Here is a 22,475-nt window from a genome sequence, read left to right on the forward strand (position 1 = left end):
AGTGCTATGAGAGCAGTAGCTTTCCTGTTACTTTGCTTGAGTTTATGAGTTCTTGTTTCTGGTGTTATATTTTTGAAGTAACTTAAGTCTTTCTTGAAAAACAGACCTTGAGGAGGCCGATTGGGTTGGCTACTCTGTAAGTAATTTTTTTGTTGTTGTTGTTGAAAACAAGGTTCTCTTGTTGTTTGCCAGTTATTTATGTAATTTTTTTCTAACACCTAACTGCTGTATTCTACCTATATAACTTCTGCAGTATTATGTTTAGCAGTTACTGAAACATATTATGGTTTAGAGTGTGTAGAAGTTGGGGAGAGTTTGTTTCAAGGCAGTGCTTTCCCCTATGATGTGAATTATAACAACTTCAAAATGCTTTTGTTAGTGCCTGGGTTATAGAAAAGCCTGATGACCAATTAAATATTATTAGTTAGGGTCCTCTTCTTGGTGTGTGCGTGTATTATCTAGATAGCATATTGAAAAAGTGAAATCTATTTTCTTACAGTCATATGGGGGTGGGGCGATTGTTTTGGTTTTTAAACTGCTGGTATGTTTTAAATTAGTAAATATTTTCAAGAGCATAAATGAATTGATATCTGAGTACTCTTAGTTTGTTAGAGGATATTACTGTTTTAGGTTGTGTGCTTTCATATGTTATGAAATGCATTTGTATATCTTATATTTTCATCTTGTCTGTAAAGTTAATGGTAGTGTGATGTGTTTTAGAAACCACATGTGGGAGACCATGTGTTTGATGGACTTCTGAAATTTCACAGTCTAAGTGCTTATTCCTGGCTAAAAGAGGCTGTTTATGTACTTACTGTAGGTTCTGCTGTTACTGTTTCTTACTCCTTTTCCACTCTGTTACATTCAGCTGCTGCTCCTCTATTCCACAGGAGATATTTCTTTGTAAATGCTTGTCCCTCTTCAGTAGAAAGTGCCAATCTCCTTGGTTTGGTGGGATTTTTTTAATTTTCCTTGCAAGCAGTTCTTGTCTAGTAAAAGTATGCTAACTAGCTTTAGGCTTGGTGCACAATTCCTGTACGTTAAGCTCTTCTGTTAAATTTAAGTCTTTGCTGTGCCAATTTTTGTCTAGATATGTCAGTTCAAGTGTCCAATTGTGTTGCGATGTGGTCAGAAATGTTGACCTGAGGGAAGGAGAAAGAACATGTTGTGAGGAGAGAGGAGGATGAGAGGGTTTCTTTTAGTATCCAAAAGTTAAATCCTGTACGTTATACAGATAAGATACTTATCATTTAGTTAAATTATACTCCCATAGAGTAGTTCCATGGCAATCTAAGTGGTCTAACCTAGGCTGATGTTCTCTTTCTCCTTTCCTTCAAAGAGTCTGTGCTGAACTGATGTTGAGCTAGATCTGTTTCCGAATTGTCCGAGTATGTGCAGGCTCCTGAACGCTACTGTTGGTGGAAGGGAGAAGCAGAACCACACACACGGTTGTGGAAGCGGAGTGGGATGATAGCAGTCTGGATTTAGGTTGGTGTTCTGTTTGTTTTAGTTGGCGGGGGGGGCTATGGCGGCAGCTTCTGTAAGAAGCTTCTAGAAGTTGTTTCCCCTTTGTTCAGTGGACTCGCCTGGGCCTAGGGCGGACCCGCTGCTAGCCAGGGCCGAGCTAATTGGTAGCAGAATGTTCTGTGATAATGTATTTAAGAAGGGGAAAACAGAAGAAAATAAAAAAAAAGAGAAGATGTGAAGCAGCTGAGAGGGGGCAGGCGCGAGCCTTGTGGGCCTTGCAGGCCTCACCCTCTGGCCTCCCGCCGGGCAGCAGACTGGGCCCAACTTGGCCCGGCCGGTTGCAAGAAGTGGAGAGGAGATGAGATGTGAATGAGGTGCGAAGAGAACCTGAGAGGTGTCTGCCAGCCTGTTGTGAATAACTTTTCTTGTGAGAGGAACAGTTGCAGATGCCAAGGTCAGTTCAGAAGGAGGGGGAGGAGTAATGCGGCTCCTGGCCAAGATTCCCCTGCAGCCTGTGGTGACGACCATGGTGGAGCGGGTTGTCCCCCTGCAGCCCATGGAGGTCCACGGAGGAGCAGAGATCCACCTGCAGCCTGTGGAGGACCCCACGCCGGAGCAGGTGGAGGCCTGAAGGAGGCTGTGGCCCATGGAGGGCCCGCTGGGACAGCTGTTCTAGAGGGACTGCACCCCATGGAAGAGATGACCCACGCCGGAGCAGTTTCACAAAGGACTGTGGCCTGTGGGAGGGACCCCGTGCTGGAGCAGGAGAGGAATGTGAGGAGTTCTTCTGAGGAGGAAGCAGGGGTATAAAACAACACGTGATGAACTGACCATAACCCCCATTCCCTTTTCCCCTTTGTGCTGCTCGGGGAGGGGGGGGAGGAGGTAGAGATAATGTTAAGCCTGGGAAGAGGGAAGGGTGGGAGGAGGTTAAATTATTCTCTGTCTCATTATCCTGCTTTGATTTTAGTAATAAATTAATAATTTTCCCCAAGTTGAGTCTGTTTTGCCCGTAACGGTAACTTTAAGGATTTCTCCCCGTCCTTATCTCAAACCTCGAGCTGTTTTTCCTTATATTATTTCCCCCTATTCTCTCAGAGGGTGGGGGGAGTGAGAGAGAGACTGCGTATTCTGGTCCCAATCGGGGCCAGACAGAATTAAGACTGTTGGTTTACAGTGTGCCCCAAGACTTGCATCCTTTTTCCAGTCTATCAGTTGATTTAAGAGAAGGTATAATCTCTCCCTATAATTCCTCTGGTTTTATTCTCCTTCTGCAGTTCTGTGTGTTGTGAAACGTATACAGCGAGGTGTGCACGTCTGCCTGTCGTATTTGTACTTGCAGACAAGCACACCTGTAAATGCGTAGATGAATGCAACTTCATGTGAAGTCCTCAGCGTTCCTATATTAGCAAGATAGCTTGGAGGTTTTCTTTTGGGGGAGAATACAATTATTAGCTTACAGGATTGACTCTAATCCATAGAGGGATGCACATTAATATTACCACAGTCAAACATTTTTGTGGTGCATGTGTCACAGACTGAACTCTCTGTATCTTATGGGTACGTGAACGATTGTATGCTCAGATCTGCTCTTTAACACATCTGCCATCTGTCAGCTGACCTTCTGGTTGTCTCTGGAGATAATTCTCCTACAAAGTGGGATGTCTCTGAGGGGCTGATATTTATGAGGCAGTGTGTAGCTGGAGTCATATGACAATGGGAACAGCAAGCAGTGTGCCCGTATGGATGGAAGAGGTGTGATCTTTTACTCTGTTTTCTTAGTTTTGTAGCCTTTTCTCAGGCAAATTCTGTGTTGCAACCCATTAAAAAAAAACTTCATCCGGAAAGATTATCATATTTTATTTGGCTAAGTGCTTCATGACTCTTACTAGATGTTAATGTCCTAATGTGTTAAAGTTTAAGGGAGAATGAAACTTTAAACAGATTTTTAAAGGCAGTTTTGGAGGAGTTTTAGGTATATGCATGAAAAGTTGTGTACCAACTACCATACCTGAACCTTTCAGCTTCAACATATAAATTCTGACTGAAAGGCAAAACTTCTGCAGAGGAAATATTTGTGTGATATTAAAATATTATCCACAGAACAGAGAAAAACTTATCAGAAAGATTTTCTTCAGACTTTGGATTTTCCTTACAAATGAGGAGGATCTTATCTGTGTAATGTACGGTATTTCACTGGAGAAAGATTTTTGTCAGCAATAATTTGTATATATACATTTAGACTCTGATGAATATCAGCTGCAAATAACATGAAATTCGATTCTGGAAAGCAGCGTTTTGTAACAAATGTTCTTAAGATTTAATAATCTATCATGTTACGTGGGAAGATACATGGTAAGAGATAACAGTGAATGGTAGCAGGAAGGCTTGCTGAAGACAGGCTTCAGATGGGTGGATTTAAACAAGTGGTGGTTGAAGGTTTTTCAGTTGGGTTTGGTTTTTCCTCTTTATCTTCAAATTTAATCAGTTTACTTATGGGACCTAATCCTATGAAATGCTGGTATTGGTAACCTAACAAGCTACTTGGAAATGGAAATGCGTAAGACTTCTATATTTTAAGTCAGTCCTAACTTGCTGCTGAAATGCTACGCTTGCCTCAGAGGGTGTTACTTTAGGACTTCGGTATTACACTGCTGTGTGTTTTTTCCAGGCTGGCTTGCTGCTAATGGCTATTAGCTCCTCATGTGGGCAGTTGTGGTGGGTTTTCCTGGCTTAATTGCTGTTGCTTGGTAGGATTTCAACTTCCTTAATGTGGAATTATTTACAGCTCTTCACCTGGTCAATGACAACACAAGGCTGTGCAGAAACTTATACTGGCTTGTAGGGCAGGAGCAATGTCCTCAGGAGAGGGACTGGTCACTCCCTTGTTTCACTTTAAATTGAAGCTGAGATTAATTAAGGAGTTGCCAGCTTCTGAAACAGGTTAGTTAATGGGAGTTAACTGTGAGCTCACTGAAGCAGCACTAATCTTGCTGCTCTCGATGAAGTGTCTGCCTTTGATCAGCTCATTCTCTCTCAGCAGGCCGAAAACTAGCCACAGGATACGAGTGCTTAGTTTACAATCATGTTAATTTTGCTTTAGGTTTGTCTTTAGCTGTTGGAGATTAATGAATCAAAATGGTGTTTAAATTTACAACCGGTTCTCTGCTAATCACTTGGCAGTATTATTTCTAGCTGTTTTCTACTTTAATTACCTGAGCCAGTCATCTAAAGGACTCTGCTCTTCTGCCATGTGATAGTGGGGTGCAGCATAAAACATCTAGGAACTTGCGAGGTCGCAGTGGAAGGTCTTGAGGATTCTTTGCTTTTCCAACTGTTTCCTATGCTGTGTGTTTGTTTCCACTATGTCCACATCCCCTGTTTGCCTTTCCGCTTCACTAATTTTTGCCCGACTTTAGAAGAAGGACATCCTTTGATGCCACCAGCATGTATCAGATGTAACAGTATGTTGGATATATTTATGTGGAAGTGCAGACAGGACCTTTGGTGTTTGACAGCTAAATTCAAGCAAAGGATCTGCTTAACGAGGTCTCTGTAAGCTAGCATTTGGGTAAGCAGCTGGCATATGGAATTGTGGAGGTTTCTTCAGTTTCTGGGGTTTCCCTGTGAGGGGGAGACTGAGGTGGTAAGTTTGTCCTTCTCAAGTACTTGCATCTCCCACAGACAACCTAGATGTTTTGATTCTGTGAAGATTTGATTTGAACTCTGGTACCCTTCAAAGGAATTAGGCACATAAAATTATTTGCCAGTTTACCTTTCAGGTGTTTCCTTTCGGGGAGGAAAGTTGAGTAGGAAATGCACTTGTTCCAGGGAAACAATCTTAAATTACAAGAACAGTGATGTCTGCTGGCTGACACCTGAAGAAGGAAAAAATATCTTTTGTGGCAGGCTTTGGTTAAGAAAGTCTGGTGGGTCAGAAATAGCTGCCATGAGGGTATTGCCCAAATTTAGTATGGATATGCCGATCTTGTATTTTTTCTTTTTTTTTTTTTTTTTCTTCTTTGCCATACTACCTTCATTTTACAGGTAATATTTATTTTATAGGAGTGCTGAGAGGTGTAACTTGTTAATGGTTAAAAAAGTGTTTTCTCTGACCTGAGTGGAAGTTTCTGCAGATGAATGTGCTGTATCTTTGTTTATGAATAGCTTTATCTAGAGAACAGAAACGCTTATCTTTCTCTTGATAGAGGAAGAGAACAAACCTGTTTAATCTCTGCGTTGTTCTTTACTTTTATTTTGAGGGGGATAGGGACCAAAGTCCTTAGACAGCTGATGGTGTGTAGCACTGGTATTTGTTCTAGTTCCATTATTGTTCGAACGTGGCTGTGAGACTGTTTTTGGGCATTAAAGCCTGATGCTAATACCCCTGATGCACTCTCTCTTATCGTGTCGAGGAGTCTTCTTTGTCATGAATTCATTAGTTTCATGCAGAGATCATATATAATTCTGATTGCTGCTTGCAGGGAAACTTTAAAGAGAGGAATGGATACCGATAATTACTGAAACACCTCAATTCTGTGTGAGAATTGGGAGAAATTTTCATATCCATTAACCTTGTAGTAAGACCTTGCTGAAGTTTTTTTTTCCTCACCTTTTTATGTGATGTTCAACTTCATGTGGAAACTTGGCTTATGCCTAGTTTTCAAAAAGTAATAAATTTGGTTGTAAACTTGAGCCTATAGCAGGGAATTCTCAGCTGGCCAGCTTCATCTAGCTGGTTTCCCGTGGTTAAGGAGGCAGAGGTTCATGTCTTTTGCTGAAGGAAACCAGCAAAGCTTTAAGGAGGTTGTGTAGGTGTGGTTGCTTTCAACGAGGTGTTGATATGGCACGTTGTTAAAGAGAAACAAATATAAGAAAAAATAATTCTGCTCCAATGTAAAGCAGAAGTAAATCATATTGATCCTGTCAATAATGGATCCCTTGACAGCAATGTGGATGGGCAGTGCATCCAAATGTGCGTGATCTTTGGGTGGAGTAGTGCTCTTGTGGAGTCACGCTGTCTCATGGGGTTTGCTAAGGAAAATGCTGTTTGTTCTGCGGCTGTTTATTCACACTATCTGTTTTCCCACTGCATGTGTGCTCCCGTATTCCTTATACTGAAATGGGGAGGGACACAATGAAAGGGAGAGACAAAATCCTGGTGTTCTCTCTATGCTTGCTTCCATTCTGGACTTCCCATTTGATATTTGTATATTTGTGAGGTTTTTCTTGGGTAATTATGAAGGGACAACTCGCAGGGGTTGCATGAACCATATTACAGGATGATAAAGGTGATGAGAGCTTTGGAAAACATAACGTGACACAAACACCGTTTTGACTTCTCTACTGTTTATGCCTCCAAATTTAGAGGAAAAAATTACTTATAATTAACTAGAGCCTACTGCCGTGTTCTTCTGAAGTAAAAATATAATTCAGAGTAGTTGGAGAGGAGCTGGAAAAGAGGAGTATAGACATAACTAGAGCTCATTTTCTTTTAGAGGGTTTTGTGGTTTTGACACCTGTACCCAGCTTGGTGCATTGTTGCTGAGCCTTGTTCGTTGAGTTTGAGAAAGTAATCATAAATAATTGTGTGAACAGTTGTCTAATCAGGGAGTTCTTATGTGCAAGGTAAGCATGGAAGTAATACTGGCTTTCTCATTAATAAGGATTTAAAACAAAAAATTAACTGAAAAAGAAGCAGCAGCAGAGTGACAAGTAATGGGCTGAAAAATCTGGAAAAGAGGAGCGTTACAGAACAAAGTTATTACAATTCTGTAATTTATGTGAGCAGCCATTAGAACTTCTCGCATATCTGTGTTTTTACATGTGGATATGCATTTCCAATCACTCTCTGCCTCGAGAAACAGACATACGGGACAGAATCAACATCACATACAGACACGAATGGGCTACCAATTTTGTTCAAGTTTTTCTAATGCGTCTCTTACGTGTTCTCTCAGCTATAGGTAAAAACTGAGTGAGAGAATAGAAAGCGAGAGCAAGAGATGGACAAGAATGAACAGTGGGAAACACGGATGCAATGTTCCTGACAATTGCTTGTAAATAAGGCAGTGCAGGGGCTGCCTTTGGGAATATAATGCCTGGAGTGGGTGTTCCAGCGCCTGGGGGAAACACTGAAACATTTAGAGCTCCTGAAGGCAGAGTTCGTTCTCAGGTGCATCAAGTCTACTAAAATACAAAAGGTTTCCCGGTGGTATAAATATAACTTGCTCCCGTTTTAAGTTTTCTTTATGCTGTCTGAAGAGAGGAAAATGGCAATTGTGCAAATCAGCCCACGGTCTATGGGAGCTCACAAATTCTTACTGTATATCCAGCAGTCACATTTATGTCTTTATTGTACTTTCATCCACCTGGTTCCTCTTAAATAATGTATATTTGGTCTTTTTCTATTAACTAATTTCATTTTGGTCTGAAAGATTTTCCTCCTCTTGCTTGCTGTTTGCAGCAATGTAATAAAAGGGAGGTGTTCACAGGGAGGATTCCTGGGAAGATTTTCAATGTACTGTGTTACTGTTTTCTGAGAGTATTGAAAATTGATTCAGTAGGAATTTGTTGCCAGATAAGTTTTCCATCTTCAAAGCACTCTGTTTTCCCTGAGGAGCTCTTGTTTAATTGATAACTAGATATGGTAACCCTTTTCTGGGATGGCTTAGTTCGCTCTTCAAAGTCTCTATAGGTGTTCTTCGCTATTTTGTACAGGAATACTTAATTCTTTTAGATACTTAGGAAATAATTTGTGCAAGGCTGCTTTTAATTGTCCTCTCCTCTGCCAAGCTTTGGGAGTGTTTTACTGTGGTGTGAAACCAGGGACAAGTGTGAGCTCAGAAAATCATACTTTAATGCTTAGCTTTACATTATTTGCTGTATATCCTGTGAAAACAAACAGTGCTTACAAGGCTTAAAGAGTTACACAGCTAAAATCATACACATCTTGATAAAACAATTCTAGTCACATCAACATGGCCCTGGAAATAGTGTGCCATTTTAAGATAGCTCGAAACTAGGGAAGAAATGTTCAGTTAAAATTGTTGGGGGGGAAGTGGGAGGGAATGAGTGTGGTCTTCGTGTGCTGGTAAATCTGCCATGTGGTCCGCATATGTGCAAGTGTCCTTTTTTGTTAAACTAATGGTTCCTTCCCTTGATGGATGACCAGCGTGTTCTTAATGTTTCTGGGGACTGTTGTGTAATATGAATAGTAACGCTGAGTACGCTCTACAGTCTGGACAAATACAATTTGTTGCAATGATCCTGGAAAGCGTGGATGCTGTTAAGCTGGAACTTGTTAACGAGTTGGTTTTTTTTTTTTTTTTAACACTGGAGTTAGGTTTTGGTGATCTGGGTACCGTATCCATGTCACTTCGGTGTGATGCTGCTGAAACAAATTATTCTTGTATAAACTTTAGGCTCTAGAAGCTTATGCAGGGTTTCCTAGTGGGCGTAAGAGCTTCCTACGTGTGCCATACTGTATGAAGTGGACTCTGTGACTCTCTGCATTCTCTAATTTGACTGCTTTTGCACTGTGGTCCTTCTGGCTTTGCCATGTAGTTTCTAGTTCACCTCTCTGAGTAGCGTAGCAACAGGAGAGCTGAGCTCTGAAGCTCAGCAAAGCTACAGCAATCTTGCTGCTGTCAGAATTGTCCTCAATGTGGCATCCACATGAGTGCAATGGTATCTGTAAGTTATCTGGTCTTGCTTTAGGATTTCTTTCAATGCCACCGATTTATTGAGGAAAAAAACAGGAAGTAAAATTAATTTTTTTGGGGACATAAATAATGTGATTAGGCATTTAGGTGTTTATATGGTATGCGTTCTCCACCCCTAGTTAATCATGGCTGTGGGAAGAACCTACTTACCAAACACTTGATTCATAACTAAGCTGTGCAAATGCTGTTATCGGGTAACAGTATGAGGTAGAATGTGAATTCTGAGGGAAGGTCTCTCCTAAAGGCTGGGTCTGAAGTGGTACCACGGACTCAGATCTGAAACTGCTACCCGGCAGCTCAGCAACTTGGTATTTATTCTTACTCATGTTGAAGTCTATTTCTCACTAAGCAAGAGACTAATGCGTAGACTGACATACTTCTTTTCTTGGGCTGTAACTTTGTAGATTGATTTTTTCTTTTTTTTTTAAACTACACGTGGATTCATCCCATTTCTCCCTTCATGTGCCCCATCAATGAAGCGTGTAGGAAGATAAAAGTATTAATTACCTTCAACTACACAGATGGAGAATCAATAGGTTTTCATATTGCTAGTTTCATACTGTACTGTAATTAACAGTATTCAAGAGCACCTGCTGATGTGAAGTGCAGAACTTGAAAAAAGATTAGAAAAGAGACCTCTGTGCTATTAAGCCTTTACCTCCAGCCTTGCAGCTTTCCCAAGAAGTAGACGGTAGATTTTCAGTCTGGTGAGTATTGGCTGGCAACAGATAAGCCTTTGGTTTCCTGGGAGCGGACGGAGCATAGAGAATGCTGGTTGCATAGTCACTGGTGGAATTTCTTTAATGCTGGCTAGATGCTATTAAGAATTTTTAAAATAATGATAAGGAGAATCTAATTGCGGTGAAACAGAGTTCATTCTTGATAAAGGGATTTCTAGAAACCAGTTCATTGTAACTATAGAAACACCTAAACTTTTCTAATCTTGGATGGAGAATAAGAACAGACTTTTCTGAGTTCTTGGTAAATCCCAGAGCTGATAGTGAATGCTAAACGCATTGAATGTAGTAGGAAAGAGGCTCTTTGGAACTCACTTGTACTAAAACAGTCTCTAACTCGGAGTAATATCCTAGCGAAGCTGCTTAATAATGAAACCAGTGGTCATAGGAGTATAGCGGTGAGTGTCCTTGGAGGTGGGAGGGAAAAAGCTGAAGCAATATAAACTGATTTTCTGAATCTTCTGTGAAGCGATTATTATCTCTGATCACAGCCCTCTTGTAGGAAACTGGAAACCAAGTGTACTCCTCTTGCACTTGCAAAAGGAGAAAACAGAACTTTTGGTAACACTAAACAGGAGCAAAACCAATAACTGACTGCTATGTAGGCAACTAAAAATCTGGATAATACAAGGAAGATAAAAGGCTACTTTAAGACTATGTCTTGACAGTAAAGATAAGTGCTGGGTGGAAATCACTAAGAAACTGAGGACCTTACTTAAATTTGAAAGGGATTTGATATGGAGCCAAGTTCAGTCTGAAGCATTACACTTTGAACCTGAGCTAGTTCTTCAAATTCTGCGAGGAAACTTGTTGCTTCGCCTTTAGCTGATGTTAAATGGGAAGGAAAAGCAAAAGGTAGAGTGAAGGAGAAGACTTCCTTGAAGGTGCGTTTGGTTTTTGACGTAAGGAGATCTTTTGGTTATTTTGGAACGCTCCCTCCTGTAGGTAACGGGTCATATGCTTCAGCATTTGTGAAGGAATTCAGGGAGGAGAACACAGTTTAAAAATATTCACGTGAGCTAAGTCGTATCGCACTAAAGCAAATAATGGAGTGATAAAGCACAACAAGGTGTACAGTGTGACAGTTCACAAATAGTATATTTGGTGCCGTGCTTTACAAAACACCTAGTTTCCTGTTGCTAATTTTATAGATCTTGTCACAGAAAAATGGTGATCTCTGTTCTTAGCTGGTGAAAATCTGCATGTTGCAGTTGAAGTGGAGCCACCTCAGGTACCCCTATAGCACTGTGAAGACCTCTGCCAGTAGTGAATGCCACTAATGCAACGCATGAAAACTGAGTCTGCAAGCAATATTGCTTCAGAAGGATGATTCCTCCCTGCACTGATTTGTGGAAGAGAGAAGAATATAATGTTAGTATCGTATCTTTAAATTTCTCAAGATGCTGCGTGGGTAGTTAGACATACACGGACTCTTTTAAGGCTTTAATAGGAGATATGTGTCCAAATACCTATGCAGCTCTTTGAAAATATGGTAGCTGGATTGCAACAAGCCATAGTGACCCTGATGAGTGCTTTAAACCCACTAACTTGCTGCTGTTAGAGGAAACTTAGCAAGTTTTATGATGTTCTTTCTTTGACAGCTGTAGGTTAACTTTGTGTGTGTGGCTTTAGGTTTTTAAGCTTCCTTACTTGGTCAGGTAAAAATTTTCTCCTAGGTTTGACCTGAGTTTTCTCCCCAAACTGTATTTTCAATTGCCATTCCGTGCTGCTTGCTTAACATTTGTGCTTTTTTTTTTTTTAGCTGAATAAGCTATTTTGCAATTGTCATAATAAGGTTATGTGTTAATTAAACATCAATGCAATTAAATACTGTAAGCACCTTTGCCTCTCAGAGGAGGAGGCTCCAATTTCAGCTAATACTTAGCTATTATGTACAGTGACTTATTTATGGGTATCGAGAAGAGCGTGTTCATCTCTATTTTCCAGGATCATGCGGGCGCAGGGACTTGCCTCTTGGTTGAACTAGAGAAACAAAATCCAGGAGCGTGGACTGGGATTTGAAACTCTGTGTTCTTTAAGGAGAGCTAATTCCCAGTCTGAGTGTTGTAGAGGTTGGGACTGGCATTGCTCTCTGCAGGTGACTGGCTGTACAGATATCTCTGTAAGCTTGTCAGTCACTTGGGCAGTCCCTGAGGTCAGGAGAAGACAGGTCCTCTGGTGTAAGCCTGTGCAGCTGTACTGCTTTTAGTTCTGCTCTCTGAGATGTGGGTGGGAATAACCATCAACTGATATCTGACTGGTGCCTTCTACAATGTTATTTATCTCTCTTTTGGAAATACCTTACTTGACGTAATCTATGATTTAAATTTGTGGGCTTTTTCCCTTTTGTTTTTCAGGCAGAGCTAGTTGCCCTCTGGAAGAGCTGGAAAATACACAAGTAAGTTTTTTAGTCTACTGTGTTTTTTTTTTTTTTCCTTCCTCCTCATCTGAGTCACCTTTTAGAAGACCATGTCATTCAGCACTGTCTGTCCAGAGACCTCACAAAGACTAGCTTCCTAACACAAGAGTTTAAATTGTTGAAGATCAGGTGGTGATTTTTTTTCAGAATTCTTGGAAAAATTTCAAGGCATGTTTCAGCAGCAGCCTCAAAATTTGGGTAGGAATCTAGAAAAATACCTATTTTTGCTTTCTTTTTTAGAATTTGTGTAACTAGAGGCACAAAAGTAGCAGAGTCTATTTTTATTTTCCCTTAAGATTGTGTTTTGGCCAGCATCTGCACGGTTACCTGACTGCAGGTGATCTGGATTTATGTTGTACGTTCAGCAGTGCAAGTGAGCATAGAGCTTGTACGGATTGACCTGAGTAGACATGTGCTCATCTCTCCATCCATCAATGTGTAAGATTTATTTATTTTTTACAAAGTGTGTAGTTCTTGTATCTGCCACCGGAAAGTTTGACTCTTCTTTCAAAGTGCAATTTTTCCTGGCCAAAATAAATCATCTCTCCGTGGTCTTTTAAAAAGAATAATGAACAGAGGATGCAATCTTTGTCTGCTGGGGAACAGAACGTAATACTTGTCATCCAAAGTGTTGATTTTTTCCGGGGAAAAATACAACCTACTACTCCCTCTCCTGGCCTCGTAGGGGAAATATATGGAATTGTCAAAAGGGGGCATTCTTGCTTTTTCAGACAAATGAAAAATAAGTCCTAAAATAAGTATTATAGTTAGAACTGTCATTTAGGTAGGGCAGAAATTACTCAAGTTGACAAAGTCTTTAGCCAAAGCAAATATAACAGATGGAATATTAAATATCAGAAGTGATTTGCAGACTAATTTAATTCCTTATTTTGTGGACAGAGGTTTTATCTATATCACCTAAGGTTTACCCAAGCTTTTATTAATTGATGAAAATGCCCACTGCAGTTACACACGCTCTTTCTGAGTATAAAAATATATACCACTCAGCTGTCTGTTAAATCTCATCTAGAATGATTCTCAAGATATCAATGAAAACACGTACATGACAAGGTCCTGCCAGTGTGGTATAAGGGTTTATTACAACTGATTTTGCACTTTGATCTGGCATAGGTAAGAGTTGCCAAGTAACAATTGGGCAAACTGTGCGTTTTCATAAAAATCTCTTGAAAGGACAAATCCTTATGTATAGCCCATCTAGATGTACCGCTGGAAACTGGGGAGTTACTGATGCTCCGGGAAGTTTGTTCTCAGTGAAACACGAGCAGATCCAGGACTGACTGTGCAAATAGAAAAGGATGTTGGTTTTAAGGGTTTTTATGTTAAGAGATGTCAACAAAGATGTTCAGTTCTGAGTTTGTCTAAGCACTTACAGATGAAACCTGTTAACAAACAGATTTAAACTGGTGCTGATAATTTCTATTTATAACCAAATTTTACTCTGCCTCTCACAGGTACATGTAATATTTTTGTTTGCTTTAGTGAGGAAAATAACTTATTATAGCTCTTATGATTAGGTGAAGTCTTCCTATACACATGGTAATTAATATACTTTACCATTAATATTCTGGATTGACTAGGGGAAAACAAACATATGAACAGCTGTAAAAAAAAAAAGCTGAAGTTACATAGCTTTTCTCCTGCATAAAGAATAATTTCTTGATCTTTGGAATTGGGTTTATCTAGCTAATGCAAATAAAAAATTACTTCTATCTGTTCTAAGACTACCTAATAGTTTAGTTACCGTGTCCTAAAAAGATGCTGTTTTTTCAACCAAGATTCTGGTTTTTTACACCTCAACATCTAATTTAAGTGTAGCGTGATGTTAGGGTTCGGATAAAGATGTTTCTCATGCTAGAAGGTGTCATCAGAAGACACCAGCACAACAAACAAGTTGAAGGGTCAGATCTTTTGGAGTGCATAGCTTTAGAGCAGCTGTAGAGACGGCTGTAAAATAGTTTGGTTTTAACATGAAGAAAAAACTTCAGTGATCTTTCTCTGTTACCAGTGACCACCTACACTCATTTATACTTGAGAAAAGTGGGTGCAAGGCACTACCAGATATACTTACTCAACAAATTTATGAGTAATCACTAAGCTGCAGAGAAACAGGCGGTGTTTACACTGACAATTTTCTCATGGTAATGGAAGAAAAGCATTGGCCTGAAGCACTTTTTTCTGAGCAACTCATATCTCTGCTTAGCCAGGGTGGGGGGTTAATTTGGAGTTAAATATTTGTGTCAAATACTGAAGCTCGTTATGCTTTAAATTGCTAGTGTAGACATCCTCTTATAGAGACTTGGGCCTAGGTATTTGAAAAAGATTAAGTTGAAATGAAAAGGAGGAACAGAACAAAGGACTGCAGAAAAGCAGCTGTAAGTGTGAGGAAGAAATCTACTAAGAATAATCTGTATTCATTGTCAACTCAAAATAAAACTAAAACGTGGGCAGGTAAAAGGGCTGCGATTAACCCACTAAGCAAAAAAAAAATGGCGAAAGGATAAAAAAAAAGTTAAAAGGTGGACAGAAGGCAGAGCCAAGATGGTCAGTTTGCTCCTTTGCTTCAGTGAGTGAGTATACTTCTGTTGGGATTCTGCCTGCAAACATATTCTTCCCCTACATGTAGTGTGACCATTTTTAGGATTGCTGACCCGGGCAGGAGGAAAATCTTCCATTTCATGGCTGTTTTGTACTACTTGACACCAAGTGGTGCTCCCTGGGGTTGACTGCAGCAGGATTTAAACATAAATATTGCCATTTTGGCTTGGGCCAGATGATGCCCAAGTGTGCGTGTTGAGCATGGTTTTACTCCACTGCAAGTCAGTAGGTCTCCTGAGATAAATGACAATTTATTACTGTGACTTTTTATTAAGAATCTGTTATTAGTGGCCTTTTGGAAAACAAAATGCTGTAGTAGAAATGTGGTTGTATTTAGAATATGTTTACTGGTATCTTTGTGCAAGTGGAAGGGAGTGTAAGGTGTCTAGCTATTAAAAAAAAAAAAACAAACCAAAACGAACAAAACAACCAACTATAAATAATCTTTACACACCATAAAATAGAAATAAAGTAATGGATTACTTTAGACCATCCCAAAACTATGTTTGTATAAGAACAAATAAAAGTATCCTCCAACAAGAGACTTGCTATTACACAGCAATTGTTTGTTCCCGGACTGCTTCCTTAGTCTTGTAACTTGCCCTTCGCGTGTTACGGAGAGACATGGCTGGTTCAGGGTTTGATTTTTGCAAGGTGCTTTGGTTTCAAGTGTTTTCTGTCTCACCAGAAGCCCGTGGAGCTTTTGGCTGCTGTTTGAACCTTTCCCTTTTTACTGATGATTCTGCTCCGAAAATGATTGTGAGTTTGAAGCAGCACAGCTGCTTCTGTAATTGTTTTACTGAGCTGTACCTTGGCATCTCTGAGATGGTTTTGACTGCTGAATTTGCTGTTGGCTATAAAGTTCCTGGGAATATGTAGCTTACACACAGACATGCTGCAGTCCAGAAAACTGAGCAGTTATTTCAGCTTCAGGTATGAAAAGAATAGGAGCCTTTCATGCAGTGTTTCATAGATTCTTCTGCTGCTTGCCAAGACCTAATTCCAAAATGCAAAGGAGGAGGGAAGGAGCTTGCTGTGACTGTAGGGAGATATTGATCAGGCCATAAGCTAAGAGGGTACAGGGCCATACAAACAGCTAGGAATAATCGTTTACGGGATAGCATGGGGCAAGTTCTACATCCTGGAGCTCTGCTATCGATGATTCAAGCCAAGTTGTTTTGGTAAGACTTCAGTTACACAGTGAAAGATGTCTGTTGTTCCAAACATTGCTCAAAGAGCTGGGGAAGAAAACCCAACTGAACAACCTGGTGATCAGGAAGCTGAAGAGTATCCAAGACCTCTGCTAGTTCACAGCATTAGGAAGAAGATAACTGCAACCAGATGTTGTGTAGACACAGGGATCTAACTCCTGAGAGGAACCAACTTAAATTGACAAGAAATAAGTAACCGAAGGACATGCTACTGCACCAGCTTGGCTCAGTAAAAGTGCTTCAGTTAGGGGCCAAGCTTGCCCTGCTCACATTTTAATCAAATGGATTAGTGTGAACTCAGTGTTTCACATTACTGGTCCCTTAGCTGACTTCATTGTGAGGTTGTCAGGATGACAATTGTTTCTTTTAGGTCAAACCATGGTCTGGCTAATCCAGATGAGGGACAAAATTATGATTCCTTTGATAACATCAGTTAATTCTGTCTGTCCAGTTTTAGAGGAAACTGGGCACACAGTGTTCTGTGAACATTTTCCTCTTTTAACTTGAGCCAGCAATGATCTGGTTTGGGTTCTCTAGCTCATGATAGTTTTGAGGTCCCAAAAGAAGCCTCAGATGCCTGATTCTTATTTATGGCAATCAATACCTCTTTTGACAATACAAAGGATAATTTTTCTCAGCAGTGTAATGGACTACAGTTGAAGTAAGAGTCACCATGAGAGGTTTTGATACAAAATTTGAACATGGTTCTATACAGAGTTAAAATTTGATATCAAATTTTATCAAGATTTGTATGTCAGTTTGACTGTAAATTTCCACACGGGCTGCTGGACGTGCTTAACTTGAAACCAAACTCCTGTAGACCTTGGCTTCATTTCAAAGGGAGAAAAAAAAAAAACCCAAAAATCCTTGAGATGGAAAGCCAGGGAACTCTGAAACTATCTTTGAGCTTGTACCTGCAATGAATGTAGTGCAATACTTTGTTAGGAGAATCAAAAGAAATTAAGCTGATCTGTTCTTCAAACTCTCCCACAGAAACTACTCATCTGATACCACACAGAAGATGAATGTAAGCTGAATTTTCCTGGTCAAGTGTCTACTTATCTCACAGGTAAGAGCAAAACTCCAAAGGATTCTTGACACCTAGGGAATTGCAGACTCAGTTCTGAAACTCTTGGCTTGGCTTTGGCTTAAAGTATTAGTGCAAATATTTGTATTAAGTAAGAAATGAAGCAGGGAAGTGCTTTTGGAGTTAGTGGTGGGTGGCAAGAGAAAGTAAGTCAGAGCAGAATGATAAATAATGTGTTAGTTGCTGAAAGGAGAGGTGTGGTCTTATTCCTGACACTTACACTGTCAAGAAGATGTTTCACTGATTTGACTTTTTGTGCTGAAGAGCACGCAGCAGTTACTTAGCAAGTGGTTTTATGGGGGATCTCACCCATGTTACAATAAATGGAGCTCAAAGATAACATATCTTCTGTGCTTTTACACTTTTTGGATGATAACTGTGAAAAATTATCTAGTGGAGGTTAGCAAGCTGTACCTGTGGCCATTTTCTCATGACCTCTGAGTGATAAAGTTTACTATCTTGGATCGTGATGCGTTGTCAAATGACAGGTTTGCCTGTCTGGCCAAGAAAAAGTAATTGAGGAGTGTTATAGTTTTACAATCCATGTTTCACTGAATTTGTAGCTTTTTGAGCTGTTAGACCTGAACAAAATAGGTCAGCATTGACAGAATAAGGTTGGCTCTCACTTTTCTTTGTGTTTTTTTTTTTTTTGACTACTACTGTGTGTGTACCTGGTACCTAAAAGCATCATATAGGAAGCACGTAACTTTCTGGAGGTATTGCTGTTATAATTTCACTTATAGCCTGAGTTTGGATTTTTGGTCTTACGATACGGTACTATGTGTGTGTGGTTGCTGTTCTAAAAATCTGTTTCTCAAATCCCAGATCTGCATGAATTTAAACAAGTAATTTGATAGACTCCTGTAAAGTGGGGAATTAGGAAATCCCTACCAGCTGGAACTGCTTAATAGTGGAAGTTTTGCTGACCTTAGGTTAGCTGTCCGCAAGCCGTTTATTTTTGTAGGTATGGGGCCGAGATATGGAGCAGCAGAATTGCTTCTCTCTTGCTCTATTTGTCACTCTTTTCTACAGTAGTGGTTTCATCTGCTGCACACACATTGTGTCCTGAAATACAAGAGCAATTAAAAAAAAAAAATCAAACCCACAAACCCTAAACCTGGATTGTCTGTTTTAAAATACTCTTTTAGGCTTTGGGGCAGCAGTATCTGTGTAAAAAGATCCTTATGGCTGGGTTTCCCCAGAGTTGTTCAATACCTGCTGACTCTGTGCCTAGCTTGGTCGTTTTTAGATAGCTTCATCCTCAGATGCCTTCATCTGCATGAAATATTTTTATTTTGCCACTTTGAATTTGTAGTAGTCTAATAATAAATGTGTGGCAAAATATGAAATCTAAGACAGGCTGGTTTATATCCATTACACTTTTCCAGGCGAGCTATGTCTATGAAGAGGAAATATTAAGGGAAAAAGGCTGCTTTGGCTACGGAAGATGACTTGTTTAAACTCCTGTAGGGAAGGAGACTTAACAGTGGTACCAAACACAAAAGACAAGCGTGTTACTTGGAAAAGGCTTTGTAGGTGGTACTGTACTACCTAGTGTAGTGTGCAAGATGCTCCTTTTTAAATTACGCTCTGACCTTAGGTTTCAGGACTTGGCGGAGAATTGCACTGAGATTTTTAATTAGTGAACTGCCAGTTCTCTGTGCTTTAGGATATTCTCATGGATCTCAGCAGTTTGTGCTTCAAGATGTCCTTCCCTCCATTGCTCCGTTGGAGCTGGATTGGCATATTGGCTCTTTCAAGCCGTGTTTGCCTTTAACGGAGTACAGAAGCCGCAGTCAGGAGACAATCTGTGATACCATGCTGGTGGCCAAAGGAAAGCTAATTATTCAGAACTTTCTGTAAGAAGATGAGACTTTTCAGCTTTTCCAGAAGTTTGGCTTCTACAGATAGACTTCTCATGGAACTCTTGTATGGTGTTCTGTGCTAGAAGATATTTAGGGAACCTTTTAGATGCATTCATTTCTTGCTGACTAGAAAAAAAAGCCTTACATCAGTCAAATGCTTTGATCCTGATGATGTGGCTGGCTGTTTCAGGCAAACAATTTGGTAAATAGACTTCACTGTGACCCCAGAACAACACAAGCGCTGAAAATCCTACGCTTCCATGTGCTGGAGATAACAGAGCTCTATGTGTGCTGTAGCAGTAAGATATTTCATGATCAAATGCAAAGGAGGAAAAAGCTTTCATTTGAGGTGTTGGATGAAATGAAAGGTCCTAAGATGAAAATGTGTTTTTTCAAGTTAGATGTAGTGTAACTCTAGTAGCACAGCTGAGATGAGACTAGTGTTCAAGATGCAGAAAACAGTAGAAAAGGTGTTAAATGAGCTGTAAAAATTAGGAATGATGGAACTAGTGTGGGGACCAAATGCTTCTCCTTCGCATGAAGTGCCTGAACTCCTTGGTACAGACTCTGTGTAAATATGTTAAGGGCAAATGAAGCAATTATAATGCCATAGGAATGATGAACCTAGATTCCAAAGTAAATGAAGTGCTTAAATATATGCAAGAAATGAAAATATTGTTCTGTTAGCACTGGTCTGCAGCAGAGCACGTGCTAGACTGAAGCAGCTTTGTAAAAGGAAACATTGGTGGGTGGAAAAATACGTAATGGACAAGTTTAAACTCATATGTGCTTGAATATTTTGGTATGGAATAAATAAAGGCTAGATTTTTTTTGAAAAAATGTTTTACTGTGTTAGGAAAGGAGTTATTTCTGCTTATGTTTGATATTAGGAGAAGGTTTTTACAGGATTCTAAGGTATACTTTTTTCAACCTTTATTTATAATGAATTTTCTTGAAATAAAAATACAACCAAACAACAAAAAACAGCTTGAAGCAACTCAGAGGGATTTGCTAGCACATTATTTTGCCCTGAGGCACCATCAGTTTTACCTGTTATTCAAGGCAGAAGTTTGCCTGGCTTCCCTTTAAAAACCGCTACGATAAAGACAAAGTCTTTCTGCTTTGTCTGTTCACATGTTTGACTGTCTTTACCTGTTATGCAGGAATCTAAGTCCATTATTTCTTGTCTCTTCTGTGTTGAATAATTAGTGAATCAGCAGCCTTTCACACAATTGAAAATAGTTACCATGTCTCCTCAAATGGGCTTTATTTCGTGAAATAACTTTGCTACAGGCAGTCAGATATAGCACAAATAGGAGAATATAATGTAGGAAAGACAAAGATGCTACTCGGAGTAAAAACCCAAATGTCAATGCAGAAGCACTCTCTCTGTTTACTTCTCAAATCTTTCCTTCTTGATGCAAAAGTCTTTCCTTCTAAATATCCCCTTAAAGGGCAGGAATAATTCTGTGGTTTTGCAGCACTGCTGCTATTGTTACAGGGTACAGCTTCCTCCACAATGTGGGGGTGTGGTTTTTTTTGTAGCAAGTGGCTTTTTGCTGTGGTCTGCATCGGACAGGATAAAATCTGATGTGTGTTTAGTTTCCACATCATGGAAGGGAGGGACTAGAGAAGTTGTTTCACAAACTGCTCTGTCAAAACAGCCTGAGAGACACCTAGCCTCCCATAAGACTCTGCACGCTTGAATCTCATCTATCAAAGGAAAGTCTGATATTTTCTAGGATGCCACAATTTGTGGAAATGAATGAGCTTAATTAAGCTCATGGGAGGATCTTGCAAATGGCTAGAGATAAATATCAAATGGGGTCAATACACTGTCATGAGACTTTTGGCTTGTTACTGGATGTTCCCATCCCTTTGGGATGGCCTAGAGGGCAAGGACTTCTGAGAAGATTGGGGTTGGCCATGATTAAAGCTATATTTAGAAACTTTTTTAATTGCATAGACTTCAGGCACATTAGAGCTGGTTGATTTTTTTTTTTATCTAACAGTTTTCTGTTACAAAATGCAGTTTAGTGGAAATCAATGTTTCATGGGACTATGTCAATCTTACAGCAGGTTTTGACAGGGGGAGAAAATTAACTCGATTTTTCAGTATTTTTGGTAATAAGAGAATGATGTGTCACTTGGATAACGTGCCTTATTGAACTATTTAACATGTTTCATGTTGAAACTCAAAGTAGAAAGTCAGTAATATATACTTGAACTTATATCTTGGTAGAATAGTATGATTAAGTATTTTCTCTACTACACATAATTTCTTGACAATAATTAATATTAAAATGGAATATGTAGGTAGCCATGACATTTTTCACCAAATGTCACTTCCATAGAATGTTGGTTATTTTTTCTATTTTATGTTGAAACAAAAGAAAAATTGAAAATGCTGGAATTTCTTGGAAAATAGACGTTCTGCTCGGCTTGAGGGACACTCGGCAGAATGAAAAACCAAATCCTGGTGTAAATCGAATCTGTCAGTGGAAAAGGTATCGGCAAGTCCTGTGAGTCAGAGGGCTGGGAAAAGACACTGTATGAACAAGGAGAATGGAGGAAATAACTTTGGAAACCCAACCTCAGAACCTTGCTGCCTATCCATTCTGAGTTCACTTTAAGTGGTAAGTGAACTGCTTAAGCCCAAAGCAGTTACTAATTTTGTTTAATATTTTTGAAGCTGCCTATCGGAAGAGATTTTTAGCGCTATGGCTTATCTTTGTGTTTCCCTTTCTTGGCAGCGTGATTGTGTTGCATCCATGCCTTGAGTGGTTTCAAATGACTTGCCAACACTGAGTAATGCCATCAAGCATGGTTTGGGGCTCCAGAAGCCCAGCGCTGTTCTCCAGTCTCCAGATCACACTGTAGAGTAGTGGTCATAGAAGTAATAGCACAGAAATTAAATATACTTGTATAATAAACTTAGCTTGCTTATTCACTGCTTTCAGTTTTTTTTGCTTTTGTGCAAATGGTAATGTCTTCTGGTGTTTTTTTTCTTTTCTGAAATGTGATGGAAATGCATACAAAACTTACTCTTGGAGCACATTCCGTGATAACCAGTTTACACCAGTCATACACTTAGCTGTGTCAGCAGTGGCAGATTGCAAACGCCGATATTTCTATTTGCGAATCTACCTCTCAAGCCGTGCTCCCCCTTCCCAGAGCAGTTCCAAGGTTCATAACGTTGCTTCTCCTGCTACATCCGAGAGAGCGACAGAGCCGCAGCCAACGCTTCGTGTTTCTGCCTTGGTAATTACCAGCTTTTGACATATCTCACTGAGAAGCAGAACCGTACACTGGACCCACAAGTTGAAGTTCTTAAGTGGTATTGTGGATG

The sequence above is a fragment of the Chlamydotis macqueenii genome, chromosome 3 (genome assembly GCF_036417535.1).
Source record: "Chlamydotis macqueenii isolate bChlMac1 chromosome 3, bChlMac1.mat, whole genome shotgun sequence".
NCBI lineage: Eukaryota > Metazoa > Chordata > Aves > Otidiformes > Otididae > Chlamydotis > Chlamydotis macqueenii.